The 21652-nt window shown below is 44.6% G+C and overlaps 1 protein-coding gene across 2 annotated transcripts in view; it reads right to left on the bottom strand.

The window, feature by feature from the left end:
- The window catches only part of kcnip4a (potassium voltage-gated channel interacting protein 4a), a 460669-nt gene that overhangs the window by 157300 nt on the left and 281717 nt on the right, over window positions 1-21652 (bottom strand). The window lies entirely within an intron of this gene.

The following is a 21652-nucleotide window of genomic DNA, read 5'->3' as shown; positions in this document are numbered from 1 at the left end:
TAATGAGGAGCAGAAAGAGGGAAAACTCATGAATACTGTTAAACAAAAAAATCAAAGTCTACATGTTTATTGTGTGCTTCAAGGGCAAATAAAGTTTAAACACAAGTAATTTAATACAATTTCCAAGTGTAAATTCAAGCCTATAAGTAACATCCTAAATGGAATGTATATTTTGGATGAATTCCCATATCAGTGCAGTCACATAGCTATTTAAATTACATTTTAACAACTGCATAAAATGTACCAGACATACTTTAAATGAAAAATGAATTAAGGGAAAGTGATCTGAATTTGAGTATCATTTAACTTCTAAAAAAAAAAAATTAGAGCTTGTTAATGTTTTGTAGTTGCAAAGAAATAATGAATGGCGACAGTACTTTATGTTGCGGTTCATATTTAATAACTTCCAACTTAATGGCTTTTGCTCATAAAGGACTCTAATCTTCACCAGCCCTGCAGACTGCACCAGGTCACATGATGACAGTACATCCTGTACTTAGCCAGCGTGTCACAACTTGTCCAAAAGCAGTTAGGATTGTTTTGTTCTGCTGTAAAGCACCTGACAATGGAAAATTGACAATAGACAATAGGTGCAGGAGTAGGCCTTTCGACCCAGAACCGCCATTCACTGTGATCATGCCTGATTATCCACAATCAGTACCCCGTTCCTGCCTTCTCACCATATCCCTGGATTCTGCTACCTTTAAGAGCTATATCTAACTCTCTTGAAAGCATTAAGAGAATTGGCCTCCACTGCCTACTGAAGCAGAGAATTCCACCGATTCACAATGTGTGTGAAATACTGTTTCCTCATCTCTATTCTAAATGGCCTACCCCTTATTCTTAAACTGTGGTCCCAGTTCTGGACTCCCCCACCATCAGGAACATGTTTCCTGCCTCTAGCATGTCCAATTCCTTAATAATCTTATACATTTCAATAAGGTACCCTCTCATCCTTCTAAATTCCAGTGTATACAAGCCCAGCCACTACATTCTATCAACATATGACAGTCCCGCCATCCCGGGAATTAACCTCATGAACCTACGTTGCACTCCCTCAATAACAAGAATGTGCTTCCTTAAATTTGGAGACCAAAACTGCACACAATACTCCAGTTGTGGTCTCAGTAGGGCCCTGTACAACTGTAGAAGGATCTCTTTGCTCCTATACTCAACTCCTCTTATTATGAAGGCCAACATGCCATTAGCTTTCTTCACAGCCTACTGTATCTGCATGATTACTTTCAGTGATTTCTGAACAAAGACAGGCAGATCTCATTATACTTCTCCTTTTACTAACTTAACACCATTCAGATAATAATCTGCCTTCCTGTTCTTGCTACCAAAGTGGATAACATCACATTTATCCACATTAAACTGCATCTGCCCTTGGCTTTATCGCAGTTCTACCCATACCGATTCCACAGTATCCAAGCTAATGTCTCTCCTTGCTATTGCATTAATCTCCTCTTTAACCAGCAATGCCACCCTACCTTCTCTTCCTTTCTGTCTATTCTTTCTGAATATCGAGTACCCCTGCATGTTTATCTCCCAACCTTGGTCACCCTGGAGCCACATCTCTGTAATTCCAACTATATCATATCCCTTAACTACTAACTGCACATTCAATTCATCCACCTTATTACGAATCCTCCTCGCATTAAGGCACAAAGCTTTCAGGTGTGTTTTTCTTATCTCCCTTCTAACTGTTGCTTGTCTTCCTTTTATGGCCCTCAGTCTCCCCGCATTGGTTCCCACCCCCCTGCCCTGTTAGTCTAAACGTGAACTTTCCCACACTCTCTTTCCCGCTAATTGCACGCATACGCGTTGTTGACTCCACGTTGTTGACTCCACCCCCCCACTATTTAATTTAAACCCACCCGTGTCGCACTAGCAAACCTGCCTCCCAGAATGTCGGTCCCCCTCTAATAAAGGTGCAACCCGTCCCTTTTGTACAGGTCACCCCTACCCCAGAAGAGATACCAGTGATCCAGAAATCTAAATCCCTGCCCCCTGTACCAACTTCTCAGCTACACATTCAGATCCCCTTTCTCCCTGTTTCTGCCCTCACTAGCACGAGGTACTGGAAACAACCCAGAAATAACCACCCTAGAGATCCTGCTTTTCAGCCTCCTACATAACTCTTTATACTCACATTGCAAAACCTCCTTCCTCTTCTTACCCACGTCATTTGTGCCTACATGCACAACTACTTCCGGCTGTTCACCTTCCCTCTCGAGGATGTGCTTAAGTTGGTCGAAGACAACTTAGACCCTGGCACCAGGGAGACAACATGCTATCCACAAGTCTTGCCTGTCGCCGCAGAATCTCCTGTCTGCATCTCTGACAATGGTGTCACCCACCCCTATGGCTCTGCCTGATGTTGGTCTCGCTGGTCAAGTCACAGTGGCAGGTTTCGAGTTACAGACCTGTCCGCTGCTTGGACTGGAAATGTCGTCTGCCCCAACAGCTCCCAAGAGGTACTTCCACCGAGGTCTCCTGCATGAGTTTCATCCTCTTCCTCTCTGTCTCTAACCGTCGCACCTCCTGCACTCTTGAAGTGACGAACTGACTGTAGGTCCATTCCAGGAAGCTTTCGTCTTCCCGGATGGACAGCAGGTTATCCAGCTGCTGCTCCAGTTCTCTAACTCGGTCCTTGAGGAGCTGCATCTGGACACAGTTCCCACAGGTATAGAGGTCAGTGACACCAGCAGTGACCCCTGACTTCCCACATCCTGCAGCAAACGCACTGCAGCAATGTTCCTGCCATCACGCCAATAAGTTTTACTTAAATTGAACACAAAACTGAATAAATGTAGCCTCCTCACAGAAGACTCACACTTCACCTCAACAAGGCTGCTCACAACCGGCCACTTCCCCAAGACCAAGCCCTACTTTTATTTGCTAATCAATTAACTAATTAACTAACTTACCAATGAGCTGATTTAGATTCTGCAGCCAATCCCCGCACTCGCTCCTTCAACTGTTGCTCCTGTGCCGACCTTGAAGTGGCAACCTTGATCTGAATAACTCAAGCGATTTGTGCCTTTGCCACCAAGTAAACGTGATCCTAGTCAAGATGCTAAAAATGTTAATATCTTTATCTGTGGTGAGTGACCCAATACCATTGTGTGTCTGCCAATTAATCAGGGCAGAATAAATTAACATTAGCTCCAAGATCTCCACTACAATAGGGTATAAATTTAGGTTTTTGTCATTTTTACCCATGAGTTTTCATATCTATTCATATCACAGGCAAGACCAAACTGAAGGAACAAACTAATGCTGGAGCACAATGGGTTCTTCATGGCACTTTTCAAATTTTCCACTTACAAGGAATTCATTTCTGACAATGTTTTCTACAGCCAAATGTAATAATTACTTTCAAAGGGCCTAGAGATAAGTGCTTGAAAAGGATGACATTGCAGGCACAATGGCGTGGAACTAACTGGATTCTAATAACATTTAGTGCAAGATAAAGTCCAATCAAAGATAGTCTGAGGGTCTCCAATGAGGTAGAAAGTAGCTCAGAACTGTTCTCTTGTTGTTGGTAGGATGGTTTAGCGGCCTGAAACAGCTGGGAAGAAGCAGGTATGAAACTATCCCTGAATCTGGCTGTGGTATTTGTGTTGGGGACTGAGTATGATGGCTTCAGCATGTCTGTATTTATCTAGAGAATCCTATGCTCTGTTGAATAATGATTTGGCAATAAAAGCGATTTATATAGTACTAATGCGCAAAATTAAAGACAATTTTAAACATCTCAGAAACAAGCTTGCAGACAATAACATGCAAATGATGCTGGAAAGCAAAACAGATGTGATGAAAATGTGATTTAGATCCACAGATCCATAACTTAATTCCAACTCGCCCTCCACCAAATCGCCTATATCTCCCAAACGTGGATATTAACTAAAATACAATGCAACAGCATCAAGGTTTCAATTCATGGTTTCAGTCTAAACAGTGATCTTGGCAATGATAAATGAACCTGACAATGAAAAGTGCGAGGTGCATTAGTGTATGAGATTTTGGCTTCCCATTTAATGGACCTTTTTTAAAGAAAATAATGTGTAGTTGATGGGGAAATTGAGTTTGATGGATGTTTAAAATTAATATGTTAAGACTAAAAGAACAATTGTACCATATTCCCCTGACAGACGACAGCAGTACTACGCAGAGTTGACTGCCGATACAAGATAAATCACATGGCAAAAATTGGTTGCAATCATGACTTTTTGGTAGGCACTACATGCAGTATATACAACAGTAATTTACGAAAGGATGATAAACATTGGTTAATTATTAATATGCGTTTAATATGCGTCAAGGAAGTAATTAGGAGGGCCAAAAGGGGCGAGGAAATGGCTTTGGTGAGTCGTATTAAAGAAAGTTCCAAGGCTTTTTTTTACCTACATTAAAAACAAGAGGGTAACCAGGGAGAATGTAGGACCATTTGAGCATAAAGGAGCAAATTTGTGCTTGGAGTCAGGGGAGGTAGGTAAGGTATTAAACAAATTCTCTGCATCTATTTTCACCAAGAAGGTCATGGAGATGATGAGATCAGTGTACAGAATAATAAAATACAAGGCTGATTTAAGATTAAATGATCATAAGTGATAGGAGTAGAATTAGGCCATTCAATCATGGCTGATCTATCTCTCCCTCCTGACTCCATTCTCCTGCCTTCCTCCCATAATCTCTGACACCTGTACTAATCAGGAATCTATCTATCTCTGCCTTACAAATATTCACTGATCTAGCCACAGCCTTCTGTAGCGAAGAATTCCACAGATTCAGCACCCTCTGACTAAATAAATGTTTCCTCATCCTAAAAGAACATCCTTTAATTCTGCAGCTATGGCCTCTATTCTTAGACTCTCCCACTAGTGGAGGTGTTGGGGCTCTTGAAGAGCTTTAAGATGGATAAATCCCCAGAGCTTGGTGGGATCTAGCTTGGGTTATGGAGCGACTAGAGAGGAGGAGAGGAGAGGAAAGCAACAATCTCTGCATCTTCTCAAACCGAAGGCAAAGTCCTGGGGGAATGGAGAGTAGCTAATGTTTTTCCTTTGTTTAAGAAGGGTAGTAGAAAGATTCCAGGGAATTATAGTCCGATGAGCCTCTCATCAGTGATAAACTATTGATGAGATTATTTGGGATAAGCTTTACTCCCATTTGGAAGAGATTTGGTAAATTAGGGACAGTCAGCATGGCTTTGTATGTGGCAGTGTTCAAGTCCCGAATGCTCTGATATCTTCCCACATCCCAAAGATATGCTGGTAGGTTAAATGGTCACAGTAAATTACCCCTGGTATAAGTGATTGGGGGAAGATTTGGGCTAGTTTATGGTATGTTTTTCCTTGAAAATGGTTTCACAGATAGATAGGGTGTTCGAGAAGACTGAAACTTGGCCATCATCAGTCAGAGTATTGAGTATAGAGGTTTGGTGATCGTTATAGTTGTATAAGACATGGGTGAGGCCACATTGTGTTCAGTTTTGGTCACCCTATTATGGGAAAGATGTTATTAAGCTGAAAAGTGTGCAGAAAAAAATTACGAGGATGTTGCCAGGACTCGGGAGAGATTGAGCAAGCTAGGACTTTAATTTTTAGAGGGCAGGAGGATGAGGGGTGATCTGACAGAGATGTGCAAGATCATGAGAGGAATAGATAGAATACACAGAGTCTTTTACCCAGGTAAGGGGAATCGAGAACCAGAGGGTATAGGTTTATGGTGAGGAGTGAAAGATTTAATAGGAACCTGAGGGGAATTTCTTTACACAAAGTGTGGTACATGTATGGAACAAGCTGCCATAGGGGGTTGCTGAGACAGATTCATGGATAGGATATATTTAGAGGGATCATTGGTGGTCGCTCGAAATGAGTATGACTCTTTTGGGAGGACGCCTGTACGTGACTTTGTTTAACGTGGGGAAACTGGTGCACAGATAGTCACCACAAGGTTCTTGACAGATCTGGGTCAGAATCCAGTGGCATGGAGTCCAAGATGACTTGGACCCTTTTCTGCTGCAGCCTTCACCTGCCTTTGCAGCCGTTGTGACACTCCACTAAAGTCAGCTATCATCCTCCGCCTGTTCCACCGTTGAGGTCTTGGTAGTTAGAGGGATATGGACCAAACATCAGCAGGTGGGACTAGTGTAGATGGGCAATGTTTTAGTACATGGACAAATTGGGTCGCAGGGCCTGTTTCCATGCTGTATGACACTACATGAGAGAGAATAGGTTAGGGTGAAAGGTGGTTGAAAGAGATTGATGGATGTGCTCAAGAGCCAGCATGGACTTGATGGGCCAAAGTAATATGAAAGAACAGCACCTAATTTCCCTTTTCTCTTCTCACCAAGCCCAATTTGCACATTGCAATAAATGTAAGCAGCAATGCCAAGGGAAGGGTCATAGGCCACAGTTTTTGTCCCATCATACCCTGTTGATGTGGAAGAGCAATCAGAGCATATCCAAAACACACTAATGAGAAATGTAATGGCACGGAAGCAAATTGATGCACCATAGAAAAGTAATAGGTTAAAATGTTTCTGGAGCATATTCATTATGCAATTTGTTACGCATTTAGCATTTTAGATGTAGAGGTTAATCGACCACGTTATTTCTGCACAGAACCATGAAGTTCATGTGCCTATTTCCGAATATATAATGAACAAAATATTGATTTGCAGAATAAACGGAACTTCCAGCAAATAATCTGATCTGAGCATGTGGATCTGCAATGCATAAATTGCGGACCAGAAACTTTTGAAGAAATAACAATTAATCTCACGTTCAAAACCACAATGATGGATGATGTCACATTACTTATTAGTAAGTCCATCACTTTGTATGATTTTCAGATACAACGATTTTGAACTAAATCTTCATCCAATCACAAAACTCTCGCAAACAATCAAATCTTGGCTGGTTCATTTAAGTATAAAGTATTGTCTGTAAAATTGTACACCTCAAAGCTTCAGAGCAATCAAAATCGATCCTGAATTATAAATTTTGTCTTGGGTGATAGTGCAAAATGGAAAGATAAATGGAAAAGAAGATTAAGCAGAGAGTAAAACTATCTGTCAATTTGCAATTGCCAGTTTTGAATTGCAGTCTAAAATGAATTTCAACCTCCATAAGTCTGATCAGTGCAGTTTGAAATACACAAATAAAGTATCCAATTGCCCAGTGAGATAGTAATCATTTCAGCATTGTGTCCCTTACATTGTGCAAAGAACCTGCTCATAATTTGCAGACTCCAGATCTTATTTCAATATTCAATGGGAAAACCACTTGCCATCTCAATTTCAGTTCTTCCCAAAACACCATTACATTGTCCATTTTGTCCCTGAATCGCATAGCAATTATTTCTTAAAATTGCCTGACTGCGTTAGTATAATGGTAAAGATATCATGCTGTGTTTGCACGCCATTATATTACAATCAAACCAAGGAATCAACCCATGTTGAGACAGGAATACAGAAGGGCATGCCGGTAATAAGTATACCTTCAAGAGATGAGGTGCCAAACTGGTGAAGCTGCAGCACAGAATGATGTGAATGACAAAAGAACAACATGAAATAGACAGAGCGATCTTGCAACTGGATAAGGTCAAAGTTTTGTAGTCCTGTCACACTAAGTTGAGAATGTCAATGGAAAATTCAAGGCCTAACAGGAGGAGGAGGTTGCAAGAATATCCCCATCCTCAGTGATGGTAGACCCAACATGTGTGTGGTACAGGCAAGGCTTTGCAAGCATGTTCATCCAGATGTGCCGAATACATGGTCCACATCGGCTTCCTCTTGAGGTCCTGAACATCACAGAAGCTAGCGTTTAGCTTTCAGCTAATTTGGTTTGCTCCTTGTGATATCAAGAAACTGTCAAGAGCAATGGTTACAGCTGAATGCAAGATTTATAGAAACGGAACATAGAAAATAGGTACAGGAGTTGGCCATTCGGCCCTTCGAGTCTGCACCGCAATTCAATATGATCATGGCTGATATATACCAGTTAGCCTGACATTGGTGGTGGGGAAGATGTTGGAGTCGAAATAATGGCGCATTTGGATAGCAGTAACAGGATCGGTCCGATTCAGCATGGATTTACGAATGAGAAATCATGCTTGACTAATCTTCTGGAATTTTTTGAGGATGTAACTAGGAAAATGGACAAGGGGGAGCCAGTGAATGTGGTGTACCTGGACTTTCAGAAAGCATTTGATAAGGTCCCACATAGGAGATTAGTGGGCAAAATTAGGACACATGGTATTGGGGGTAGATTGCTGACATGGGGGTAGATTACTGACATGGATAGAAAATTGGTTGGCAGACAGGAAACAAAAGTAGGGATTAACAGGTCCCTTTCAGAATGGCAGGCAGTGACTAGTGAGGTACCGTAAAGGGCATGTCCCACCAGCATGCGATTGCATGCTTCTAGCGCGACCAAACGTGGTGGCTTGAGGCGTACGGCCTCACGGGGCCGGTCCCACTTCCAACCGCGAAGCCGCCTAGAGTTGTGCGGGGCTGGTCCCGACATCATACTCTCCAATCAGCTGGGCAGGAGGCAGGACGATTGAATTTGGACGTCGCACGGCGTCGGGCGGTTACGTCATCATGCATCGGCACGCCGGGCGGTGACGTCATCGCACAATGCCACAGGCTAGGTGTACGCCGTCAAGATGCTGCGTACGGCGTCGAGACGCTGCACACACCCGTCGAGGTGCTGCATACGGTCTCAATGCGGCTGCGGGCCGACAGGCCGTTGCCGTGCGGAATATTTGGACAGTGTCAGTTTTTCGGAGCCCCGCGCGATGTCGGCCATAACCAGCCCCGCACAACTCCATACGGCTCCGGCGATCGAAGGCCCCGCGAGGCCGTACGGCTCAAGCGACCACATTAGGTCGCGCTCGCCGAATGCAGTCGCATGCTGGTGGGACAGCCCATTAGGCACGGTGCTGGGAATGCAGCTATATACAATATACATCAATGATTTAGATGAAGGGATTCAAAGTAACATTAGCAAATTTGCAGATGACACAAAGCTGGCAGTGTGAACTGTGAGGAAGATGCTATGAGAATGCAGGGTGACTTGGATAGGTTAAGTGAGTTGGCAGATGCATGGCAGATGCAGTTTAATTTGGATAAATGTGTTATCCACTTTGGTAGCCAAAACAGGAAGATTATTATCTAAATGGTGTCAAGTTGGGACGGATTCTGGGGGGTCCTTGTTCATCAGTCAATGAAAGTAAGCATGCAGGTACAGCAGGCAGTGAAGAAAGCAAATGGCATGATGGCCTTCATAACAAGAGGAGTTGAGTATAGGAGCAAAGAGGTCATTCTGCAGTTGTATAGGGCCCTAGTGAGACCACACCTGGAGTATTGTGTGCAGTTTTGGTCCCCTAATTTGAGGAAGAACATTCTTGCTATTGAGGGAGTGCAGCGTAGGTTCACAAGGTTAATTTCGGGATGGCGGGACTGTCATATCCTGAGAGAATGGAGCGGCTGGGCTTGTATACTCTGGAGTTTATGAGAGGGTATCTTATTGAAACATAAGATTATTAAGGGTTTGGACATGCTAGAGGCAGCAAACATGTTTCCGATGTTGGGGGAGTCCAGAACCAGGGGCCACAGTTTAAGAATAAGGGGTAAGGCATTTAGAACAGAGATGAGGAAACACTTTTTCACACAGAGAGTTGTGTGTCTGTGGAATTCTCTGCCTCATAGGGCAGTGGAAGCCGGTTCTCTGGATGCTTCCAAGAGAGAGCTTGATAGGGCTCTTAAAGATAGCGGAGTCAGGGGATATGGGGAGAAGGCAGGAACGGGGTACTGATTGTGGATAATCAGCCATGGTCACTGAATAGTGGTGCTGGCTCGAAGGACCAAATGACCTACTCCTGCACCTATTGTCTATTGTCTATTGTCTAAGATATGGAATGAGAACAATTTATCTTGACCGAGGTAGCATTTGACTGAATGTTACATCAAAATAACCCAGTAAAACTCATCAATGTACAGTAAAGGGAAAGCACTTCAGAGGTAGGAGGCATATCTCACATAAAGCAGATGGTTGAGGTTGTGGACCATCGGTCATTCAATCCTGCAGAATTTTGTGAGGGCTGTGCATTATGGGCCTGTCCCACATAGGCGATCTTTCTGGCGACTGCCGCCGACTATCAGTGTGGAACACACACACACACACACACATCGCTTCTTTCATCAGCCCGTTATGCAGGCGGGGGACAGGGCAAGCGGGGGGACTGCTGTCTGAGTGAAATTCACATGGTGCAAAGCCAAGGTGATACTGAGGTTGGCGCTCTAATTAAGACGGCTAAAGCACAGTGTACGGTAAGTCCTTTAAAAGAGGGGGAAGAGGGGGGAGAAGGTGGGAGAACGAGGGAGAAGGAGTGGAGACAACTTTTAAGAAGACAGAGATACACGGCTGTGAAGCTCGGCGGACATTTTACATTACCGGTTGGTTATCCTTGGTTCTGAAAATTACTGCTTATGTTTTTTTTCCCAATGAGTCAATGAAATTCACCGGTCAGCACCGGCTACAACCTACGAGAACCTTTGACCTCCTGGCAACCCACTACTGGCGACCCATCTACGGCATGAGAATTCTCGCTACTCTTCATTGTGGCTTCATTCTGTTCGCCGCTAATTTTTCAACATGTTGAAAATACGCGGTGACCATAATGAGGCCGCAACTAGTTCCCAAAATGTGGGAATTCCTCACGACCATGAAGGCGACTCCCCGGCAACCACCCACTGAGTTACTCCAGAATGTTATGTCTATCCAGGGGTTATCTTGAGTGGATAGACATCTGGGCCATTCACATACTGTGGGACAAATACAAGTCAATGGCTGGGTATTCTTCTGTGAGAGATTCATCTCTTGAAACCGCAAAGTGTTTCCACTCTCAACAAGACATATATCTGGAGTGTGATGCAATACCCTTCAATTTCCCAAATTAGTGCAATGTCAACAACTCTTAGAATGCTTGATGCCTTCCAGGATAAAGCAGTCCACTTCATTTGCACCGCATATAGAAACAGTCTTTCCCTCTACCTCCAGTGCACAGTGACTGCAGTATGCACCATCTGCAAAATGCATTGTAATTATCATTAGGGCTCATCTGACAGCAAACCTGGAGACTCTAATGCCAACAAGAGCAAGGGCAGCAAGCATATAGGAGAATCTCCACCTGCAGATTCCTCTTCAAGTCACACACCATCTTACAACTAAACCTTGGAATTCTTTGCCAAGCTGCATTGGGGGAGTACCATCACATGGAAGACTGCAGCATCTCAAGAAGGGTTTTACCATCACGACAATTAGGGATGGGCAATAATTGTTGACCTTGCCACGAAGCCCAGAATAAGTAGACTCCAATACTCAAAGATGTATTTCACCATAGGTAATTATAAATCCACAACCTATTAAAACAATCCACCCCACCATTTATTTTGAGTTAAGTTGTCAGAAATGAAATTGATTCGGCATCATAAACATATCTTTATTTCCCTGATACTTATTTTGTGCATCTGACCAAAACAAACTTCACTCCAAATAGCTTGAATAATGGAATGTGCAATGGAAATAACTAAGGAAATAACTAAGAAATAACTATTGATGGGTGATATTTTAGGAGCCTCTCTGACTTGACCCCTACAAATTTAGGGAACTGAAGTGAAATTGACTCTGAAGGTAATCATAATCAATCAGCATCCCTTACAGGTTTATCTACTTCGACTGTTAGAGAATGTTGTATCTGCTTTGTCGGGTCAGGCAGTATCTGCAGTATTTTGCTATAGGGAGTAAAAGAGTAATTTGGGTTTGGATGTGTATGTGCTTCTCCTCCACTCGTCTGCCATCAATGTTGCAAAGTTTCCATTTGAATGATAAATTATGCACAAAATTCTCCATCGAGGTCAGGATCACAGCGGACTCTTCCAGTCCCTGGGTTGGTGGACAATCTTTGCTGCTCGTTGTCCACCCAGTATTATTTTGAGCCACGACATTGAAATGCTGGGATGGAAGAGGGCTTATCTTTGGCCAAGAGCAGGAGGAGGTTAATAAGGAAGCCTAAATGACAGAGGTGGATTGCAGGTCCTGGTTTGAGGCTCCAGCTTAATTTATATTCACCTGGCAAGCTGCTGAACATTAAACACACATCCTGACGCAGTGCACCTTTAATGTTTGAAGACTAGGCTGGAGCTGGCACCAGTAAGCTTTGATGTTGATTATTTCTGCAGAGGGTGGGGATCCCAAGGTGGTCCAAATGTTGTTTTGGTCCCTGTACATTCACAGATATAATTCAATGCTTATCCTCGGAGCACAACTTATCCTTGAAGCTAATCAAAACTTGATCAGGGCAGACCTAGATAATTTCCAGCTAAAATTTGACAAAAGTGTTACCCCATTACAGTCCAGTGACAGCTTTTGACGGCCAGTGAACCTGGGACTAGGCCTCAGTGATAGTCAGTCATTCAGGGGCAGAGCTGAACTTGTATGGACAGAAGAAATCTGCACAATACGAGGTCTTTCTTGATCTCACAGTCTTCATCAGAAGAAAGTGACTATTGACTGATGTCTATTACAAACACACTGACTCCCACAACTATCTCGATTACACTTCTTCCTACCCTGCTTCCTGCAAAGACTCAATCCTCTAATCCCAATTCCTTTGTCTATGCGGCATCTGCGCCCAAGATGAGGTGTTCCTTACTAGAATATCCGAGATGTCCTCATTCTTTAGGGAACGTGTGTGCCGCTCTCCCATCATAAATGAGGCCCTCGCTCATTTCTCCTCGGTACCCTGCAGCTCCGCCCTTGCTCCCCCTCCCCTTAGTCACAACAGAGACAGTCCCCTTATCCTTACCTTCCACCCCATTAGCCGTCACATACAACACATAATTCTCCAAAATTCAGCTCCAACGGGATCCCACCAGTAGCCACATTTTCCCATCTCCACCCCTTTCCACCTTCTATAGAGACCGTTCCTTCGTCAACTTCCTGGTTAACTCATCGCTTCCCATCCAAACCACCTCCTCCGCAGGTATCTTACCCAGCAACCGCAGAAGATGCAACCTGTCGCTATAGCTCCTCCCTCGACTAAGTCCTTTCAAGTTAAGCAGAGGTTCACTTGCACCTTCTCCAACCTCATCTACTGTATTCGTTGTTCAACACGTGGATTCTTATATAGAATAGAATAGAATAGTTTCTTTATTGTCATTGTAACCTGAACCATGTACAACGAAATTTAAAAATGTCAGCCAGTCAGTGCACCATTCAAACATTTCTAAAAGCTAACGATACATACAAGGTAAAATATTAAAAGATAAACAACTAAAATAAATATCATGAAAATAGCACGCATAAACACCCAACCCTCCATCCTTCTGTCAATTTCACAGTGAACCACAGTCCCTTAGTATGTCTCGCCCCTGCGTTCCTTGGCGGCTACATTTAGTGCTTTTATAGCAGTGGGGTAAAAACTGTTTTTTAGTCTGTTCGTCCTTGTCCTTGTAGATCTGTACCGTCTGCCTGACGGCAACAGTTCAAACAGGGAGTGTCCGGGGTGGGAAATGTCCTTTATGATACTCTGGGATTTTTTGGTGCAGCGGGAACTGTGTAAGTCCTCCAAGGTAAGGAGAGGGCAGCCGACAATCCTCTGGGCGTTGTCAACATTATATGTCGGCGAGAACAAACGCCTAGACTAGGCGATCGTTTTGTGGAATATCTTCGCTCAGCCCGCCTGAACCTACCTGATCTCCCGTTTGCTGGACACTTTAATTCTCCTTCTCATTCCCACACAGTCCTTTCCATCCTAGGTCTCCTCCATTGTCAGAGTGAGGTTAAATGCAAATTGGAGGAACAGCATCTCATATTTCGCTTGGGCAGCTTCCAGCCCAGTGGTATGAATATTGATTTGTCTCACTTCAGGTAGGCCCGGCATTCCCTCTCTCTCTATTCCTCCCCCACCCGTCGCACCAGCTTCTCATTTTTACCTACAAAGCTTACAATGGCCTGTTTCCACTAGGGGCGCTGCCCTGGCAGCAGCCTCTACCTACAGCCTGTATGTAATTTCTATCTTTTTTATTATTTTTAGTTAGTCTTAAGTCTGTTTTAGGGGGAAACTTTTACTTTTCTATGTGGGGGAGGGGGGCAGGGTAAGGGGGAAACCGTTTCTCAGCCTCTTCCTGGCGGGGACGCGACTATTTCTCCGAGTCGCGTCCTTGCCCCCCACCTCGCGGCCTACCAGCTGGATCGGAGCGGCCTTTCCTGCCGGGGACCGGAAACCGGACCAGGGCTGCTACAGCGGCGGCGCAGCGCTGGAGTCACCACGGAGCGGGCGATGCCTACCTGGGTCGCCGTTTGGACCTCCGGAGCGTTGGGCCGTTGCTCCAACATCGTGAAGCTCTGGTGCGGAGAGCTTCCTACGCGGGCGGCGCTGAACAACACCGAGGAGTCCTGGGGCGCCTTGTAGACGGTCTCCAGCAGCAGTCTCCACCCGGTGCGGCCTACGGACCTTGGAAGCCGCCGACTCCGGTAGGAGGGGGCCGACTCTGGTGTCCACGCCGCTGAGGACGTCCCGCAGCCCCGACGTCGGACTGGTATCATCCCGGCGTGCGGTCCTGGACATCGGGCCGCCCGTAGCTGCAACTGCGGAGGGCTTGGGGAGACCCTGACCACGGGGAACAGTGGAGGAAAGAGACTGACTTTGGTGCCTTCCCACACAGTGGGAAGCTTTGATTCTGCTGTGTGGGGATGTTTTGTGTTAAATTCTATAGTGTGTTGAGTCCTGTTTATTTTTATTGTATGGTTGTATGGGAATTCATTTCACTGTGCCATCTGGCACACGTGACAATTAAATTTATCTTGTATCTTGTATCTTGTATCTATCTTCCTTTACCATTGTTACTTTTATGCATGTCTTTCATTCATTGTTCTTTATCTGCCCACATCACCATCTATATCTCTTGTTTCTCTTATCCCTAACTAGTCTGAAGAAGTCTCAATCTGAAAGGTCACCCATCCCTTCTCTCCAGAGATGCTGCCTGTCCCGCAGAGTTATACCAGCTTTTTTTGACTCTCTTAGGTTTAAACCAGCATCTGCAGTTCCCTTACACTATACAAGGTCTTGCAGGTCAATTGGAAGGTGGACTCCAGATGGAAGACTGGCCCTAGGAACACGCTGGTGAAACACTGGATCTTCTGATGAGCACGGTCATTGGAAGATCAAGCCCAATTATCAAACCATTGTCTGCTTGGCTACTATTATACTAGCTTAATAATGGTAATATGCCATTACAATTAGCATTTGTATCCTCTTAGCTTTATGAGGATATCTTATTCAGTATTTTGAAACCTTTTAATTCTAACTTAAAAAGCTACTTGAATACAGTTGTGCTATACGTAATTGCAACTTTTGATGTAACTGTATTAGCAGTTAGCGAAATTCTGAGAAATTCTGCTGAAAGATGCTTCCTCGGGACAATAAAGGGCCTGTCCCACTTGGGTGTCATTTGCACGTCATGCAGGTGGCATGTGAAGATTTTATGAATCCCAAAATCCTGGGGCACCGCGTGTGACCGCGCGTCACTGCCTACGTCACCACGCACCATGCGTGCATAATGCATGCGATGTGTGCATCACGTGCGTGTTGTGACGTGTAAATTATGTTGCGTAAATGATGGGCAAATGACGCCCAAGTGGGACAGGCCCATTACACTTCTCACTATAATGAGAATGGGTTTGTATTAAACACAGCACTGCTGCTCTCTACTGGTTGTTACTAAACATAGAATGCTAGAATTCTTCTTATAGAATTAATATCAAATTAAGCAACATGGTTGTTGGTTTGGTTCAGCACTCTTACCCTGATAACAATGGCAAAATAAACAAACTTCCAGATTCAAACACAAACATATTCATTAATATTAATTCTTCCATTTACCTAAACAGTGCAACACTGACAAATTGCAGTTAATAGTGTACAGAGAGGATTTCTCAAATTAATGGATAGCCCTGAAAGTGGCAACACAAGTAGATAAGAGACAAGAGAGATTTGTTTGTCACATGTACCAATTGGTACAGTGAATGGTGTGGTCACCATACAGCCATACGAATAAAAAAGAGCACAGAACACGACAGTCTTTAACACAGACATCCCCGCACAGCGGGATCAAAGTTTCCCACTGCGAGGGAAGGCACCAAAGCTCAGTTATCCTCCTCTGTTGTTCACCCGTGGTCAGGGGGTTCCTGAACCCCTCGCTGTCACCGCAATGGGCGGCCCTCTCGCCGAGGTTCAGGCCCTCTCGATGGGATGATGGAACTCCGACGTCGGAACGGGAGAACAACCTCAGCAGCTTGGACATCCGAATCGGCCAGTTCCTACCCTGGAGTCCGTGGCTCCCGAAGTCCACAGGCTGAGCTGGGCAGAGATTCACGCTGGCGACCCTTGGCAAAGGGATCCCAGGACTCCGTGATGTTGATGTCAGTGCCGCCCGCGCTGGAAACTCTGCAAACCACTGCACCGCAATGTACAAAGTTTTCAAACAGCGGTCTGTAATCTTCTTCTCCTTGCTTGCTTCCACATTTTTTGAGGAAGACTGAGAGGACGTTCTGGGCTGTTTTCATTGCTGTTTCATACGAGTTGGTAATTAGAACATCTCCGGAGCTTCAAACGGCGATCCAGGTAAGGCATCACCCGCTCCGCGGTGAATCCAGTGCTGCGCCGCTGCTGAAGCTTTGGTTCAGTCCCCGGCAGGAGAGGCCGTGCCAATCCAGTAGGTAGGCCGCGAGGAACGGGGCGAGGACCCGACTCAGAGAATAGTCGCATCCTCACCAGGAAGTGACTGGGAAACGGTTTCCCCCTTACCCTACCCCACTCCCCCACATAGAAATACTAAATAAACGTCCGAACCATACTTTTAAAACAGACTAAAAATTTAAAAAAGATAGAAAATCGAACAGACTGTAGGCAGAGTCTGCCATCAATGCAGTGCCCCTAGTGGGATAGAAAGAGTAAAGAAAGCATGTGGTATGCCAGTCTTGATTGGTTGTGGATTGAGTATGAGTCAGGAATAAGTCAGCAGTCAGCTATATAAGAATTTGGTTAGACTGCATTTTGAATATTGCATGCAATTCTGGTCTCCCCATTAGAGGAAGGGGGTGAGGAATGCCGAATTAGGGGGTATTAACTACAAGGAGAGATTGGACAAACTTGTTGATTTCTCTATGATAGCAGAGCTTGAGGGAACCCAAGATAGACATGTATAAAATTATGAGAGGTGTAGACAGGGTAGACAGTCAGACCTTCTTCCCATGGTGGAGATGTCAGATACTGTAGGGTGTAACTTTGAGGCCTGAGGAGCAATGTTTTAAGAAGATGTACAGGCAAGTTTTTTTTACACCAAGAGTGGCAGGTGCCTGTATGTGCTGCCAGGGGTAGTGGTGGCTACAGATATGATATTGACCTTTAAGAAGTTTTTAGGTAGGCACATGGATATGCAGGGAATGGGGTGATATAAGGGAATGCAGGGATATGGACCATTTGAAAGCAGATGAGATTAATTTATCTTGCAATCATGTTCAGCACAAACATTGTGGGGGTTGGCGAGGGTTGGGGAAGAGTGGGTGTGATCAGGTGCGGGTTTGGCAGCTGGGAGGTACAAATGTTGGAGGTTCAAGGGATTACTGGTAGAATGTGGCTCTGGCTTGACTAAGATTGGAGGGGAGGATTGGCCGGTCATAGAATGGAGGAGCAAGAGCAGTTGTCAGAACATCTGCAGAGTGGGTGGAAAGTCAATGCTGCTGCTCACTGACAAGTAATACACTGAAAAGTTCTGCTGTGTTGGAGGCAGATCTTTCTTCCTCCTTTCACAGTTGGATCACCCACTTTAAATTATAAATTCAGACTAGACTACCGACTGTGCAAGTTTAAATATTATCAATGCTTGTCACATAACCTGCCATCTTATAAATGGCCAGGGACGGGTGAGCAATAGGTTAGTATCATCATGGGGAATTGACATCAGTCCTGCCCAAACACCAGCATGACTCCACATACCAAAACTGTAGAATGACTTGAACTTCTAACTCCATATTACAATCACACCCACCACTTCATTCCGAGTCCAGACTTCAAAGTGTTGCCCTTTTTTTTTTTTTTTTTTGCATTTATGACATTCCTTATCATCTTCTCCAAAGGCCTTTCTTCCTCAGTCTGACTTCCCCCTATTAGAGTATTTTCACACAACTCATTTTACATCTTTCACAACATTTTTTCAAACCTTCATGCTCTTTTCAAAACTTGAGCCTAGAATTTTTCCATCTTCATGTACAATTGATCCAATTTTTGTCGGCCAGATGGCAAAAAGGTTTCAGAGCTCACTGTTACTTAGATTAAATCTGATAGTAATTGTCAAGGATCACATTTGCTGTATTTGTATTGCATTTGGTCTTGACCTCTGAATGTCAATGACAATACCAGTATTTCTTATCGATTACAAATTGACCTTGAATGGAGAAGGGAATTAAGAACCAAACATATTAGTGGATCTGGGTTATACGTTGGACAACCAGGCAAGGACGTCAGTAAGCCAGATTGTTTATCTTAAAATAATGTGGATGCTTCATGGTCACATTACTGAAAATAGCTTTCCAAGTACCTGACTTACATTTCCCATATGCTGCAATGAGATTTAAAATCAAATCTCCTAATCAATGGATCAGTTCATTGAATTTTACTTCGGAGTCACGTGAGTGATTCCGTGAAGAACCTGCTCAGCACGCATGTGCGGCATTACGTTTCAGCAGGCAACAGCGGCAGGCGGGAGTCAGGCGCTCCCGCTACAAGCCTGAAAGTGGAAGCTTTAGGTAAGTACTTACCTTCCATTTAACCAGGAACTCGCGTCTGTTTGTTGCTCCAGGTGGAGCAAAGCAGCAGACGCAAGCGGCCCCCGTTGGACTCCGGGGAAGGAGTGTTCCATTCGTGGAAGGGGGAGAGACGCCACCAGGACCGCACACGCTGCGGTCCACGGACAGGGAGCTGCGCCGGTGCCAGTCCAGACACAAGCGGCCCCCCTTGGAGTCCGGGGAAGGAGTGTTCCGTTCGCGGAAGGGGGTGAGACGGCACAGGACCGCACACGCTGCGGTCCACAGACAGAGCTGCGCCGGTTTCCAGTCCAGAGGCACAGTGAGAGTCAGGCGCTCCCGCTACAGTTCAAGGAACAAGACTCTCCAAGAAACCTGTCCCCAGCTCGGCTCCAGCAGACAGGCGTCTCATCAGTGGGGGACGATGGCGGTAGGACCGCCAGCCCGGCGCTCCGCCATCCCCGACATCGAGCCGAGCCCAGTTCCGCTAGCGCCTGAGCAGCGGACTGGATGTCAAGACATCCGGCCGGTGGTACCCGATTCGTCGGACGGGGACGTCTCACCGCCCGCTTAGGGCAGAGACAGCCGCCTGAGCCGCATGGAGCGGTTCGTGAAGCATAAGCTCCAGCGAGACTTGCAGGAGCAGTTTCGCAGAGGGAGTTCAGGCACTCCCTCCACAGTGCCTCGTGCACTGGCCATTGCTTTCTCCTCATCCGAGGACAGCTTTGGCGACCAGAGCTGGGCTGGTCAAGAAGAGAGGCACTGGCTGAACAACATCGGGAGTATGCTTTGAGGTACAGGAACAGGAAGAGCTGCTGGGTGTGGCCGCTACGTGGTTTCACCACGAGCAAGGTGGCTTTTAGTCTTAACTGAGGGCCAGCCTACTACCTGTCTTTTCCAAAAAACCTCTCCAAGACAGATAGCCATGAGGCATTGGTTTCATCACGCCTCCCCTAAATTGCATTTACTCAAAGTGCCCGCCATTATTGGGGGATACATTGAGCAGCCCATTTAACCCAAATATCTCAAAATTGCATTTAATATCCTGACGTCGGCTATCCATGTCCACCTACGCATTCCAGAAGGGCAGGGTAGTATGACAAAACACCTGACCCTACTGTTCAACTTCTCAAGGGAAGTCACAAACCTGCCCTCAATCTATGAAATTAACAGGACTATGAGAACGCCGACCTCACAACCACAGATCCTGCTACCTGGCACTTACCAAACCAGTCCTAAAAAACTGGACGAAGTGTTCAAACTATTCGGCACAAGAGGGCAGAGTCTGGAATGAGCACCACACTAAACCAGACACCAGTACCTCTACGCGTCCACCAGGGGGCGTCTACCTCATGGTACTGGTGAAATCCTGTAAGCCTTTTAGGCCAGGGCCCACAGCAGGCCCCATGGAAAATGCGCCACCCCCCAACAAATATCGTCCCTACAAGAACAAGGAACCAGAAACCGAAGAAAACAACAATGAAGACAGATAAGTATGGTTCCTACCATCACATAAAGGTGAAGGGTTGTACTAACAAGGGGTGGGTGAATCACGCCTGGTTAGGAAGCTATCACTCTTGGTAGTTATATACCAAAGAATATATACAAGTAGGTATGTTACAAAACCTACCTGAATCGTGGCTGAGCATCTGCCCTACCCCGTGTGCGCGATTTTGGCCCTGTTTAGAGGGGGCGGGTTTAAAACGCGATTTTTACTAGGCTGTTGCAATCGAAAATGTTCAGCGTAGTAAATCATTAACGGAAAATCGCTGAAAGACCCCGTCGCAAAAGGTATTATTAGTTTTTATGGCCTTGTATAATAGTTATAGTAGTTTAAAAATCACTCTCTCAACCCGCAACCTCTTGCAGCCCCAGGGTTTTATAAAGCAAACAATTAAAGGTATGTACCTTATTTTTACATTAAATGGGGCTTGTATATAACCCTGTATATAACGTTTTCTATAGCGAGTAGTTCATTTTGGGCTCTTTATATCCCGCAGTATTTTTCTGGGCACTTGAGGGCACAAATCCAGCGCAATGTGAACGTTCTAAACCAGCGCGTTCACAGGAACCCACTAGAAAGCTGATTTAAATTTACTTTAATTTACAGCAATTGAACACTAAATTCCTTCCATTTGGCCTATAAATTGATGTAAATGAGATTTAAAAATCATGTTTTATTGTGAATTATTTGTGAATATTATTTGGACACTTGGGCTATTTAAAAATGTTAATCATTTATTAAGAAATGGATAGATGTTTAGATCTAGTAATTGAAGTTTGAAATTAGCTACAATTGGGTAACTAACTAATTATATGCTTTAATTTCAGGTCATCCAAGTAAGATTATTTTATATTTGTTTCAGAATGCTTCAATCTATGATAACTGAAAATTTCATTCAGTTCTCTTAATTTTTAAGAAGGTTATGGGCTTTTGACTGTCCACGATCACAGCTTTTTTGTTATGTCCATAGAAAATCAATAGGGAACAAGATGCTAATTTCCGAGTATGAAAATGGCCATAACTTTTTTATTACTTGAGATATGAAAGTGAATTAGGTGTCAAATTAAACTTATTGTTATGCTTTATCTGATGGGATAAATTGCAGACTTGATTTTTTAAATCTCAAAATTTTGTAACATTGCTAATACAAGGGGAATAGAATTAATATCTTGCCACCAATTCAGCAAGCACCCCAAGGGGTCTACCCTCCCACGATGGTGAATGTCGCACCATCATTGATTAACCACTTGAGTATTTCACTAGGTAT

Source organism: Leucoraja erinacea, chromosome 1, assembly GCF_028641065.1.
Source record: "Leucoraja erinacea ecotype New England chromosome 1, Leri_hhj_1, whole genome shotgun sequence".
Taxonomy (NCBI): Eukaryota; Metazoa; Chordata; class Chondrichthyes; order Rajiformes; family Rajidae; genus Leucoraja; species Leucoraja erinaceus.
The sequence above is the reverse complement of the archived record's forward strand: the minus strand, read 5'-3'. Positions and strand labels throughout refer to the sequence as shown.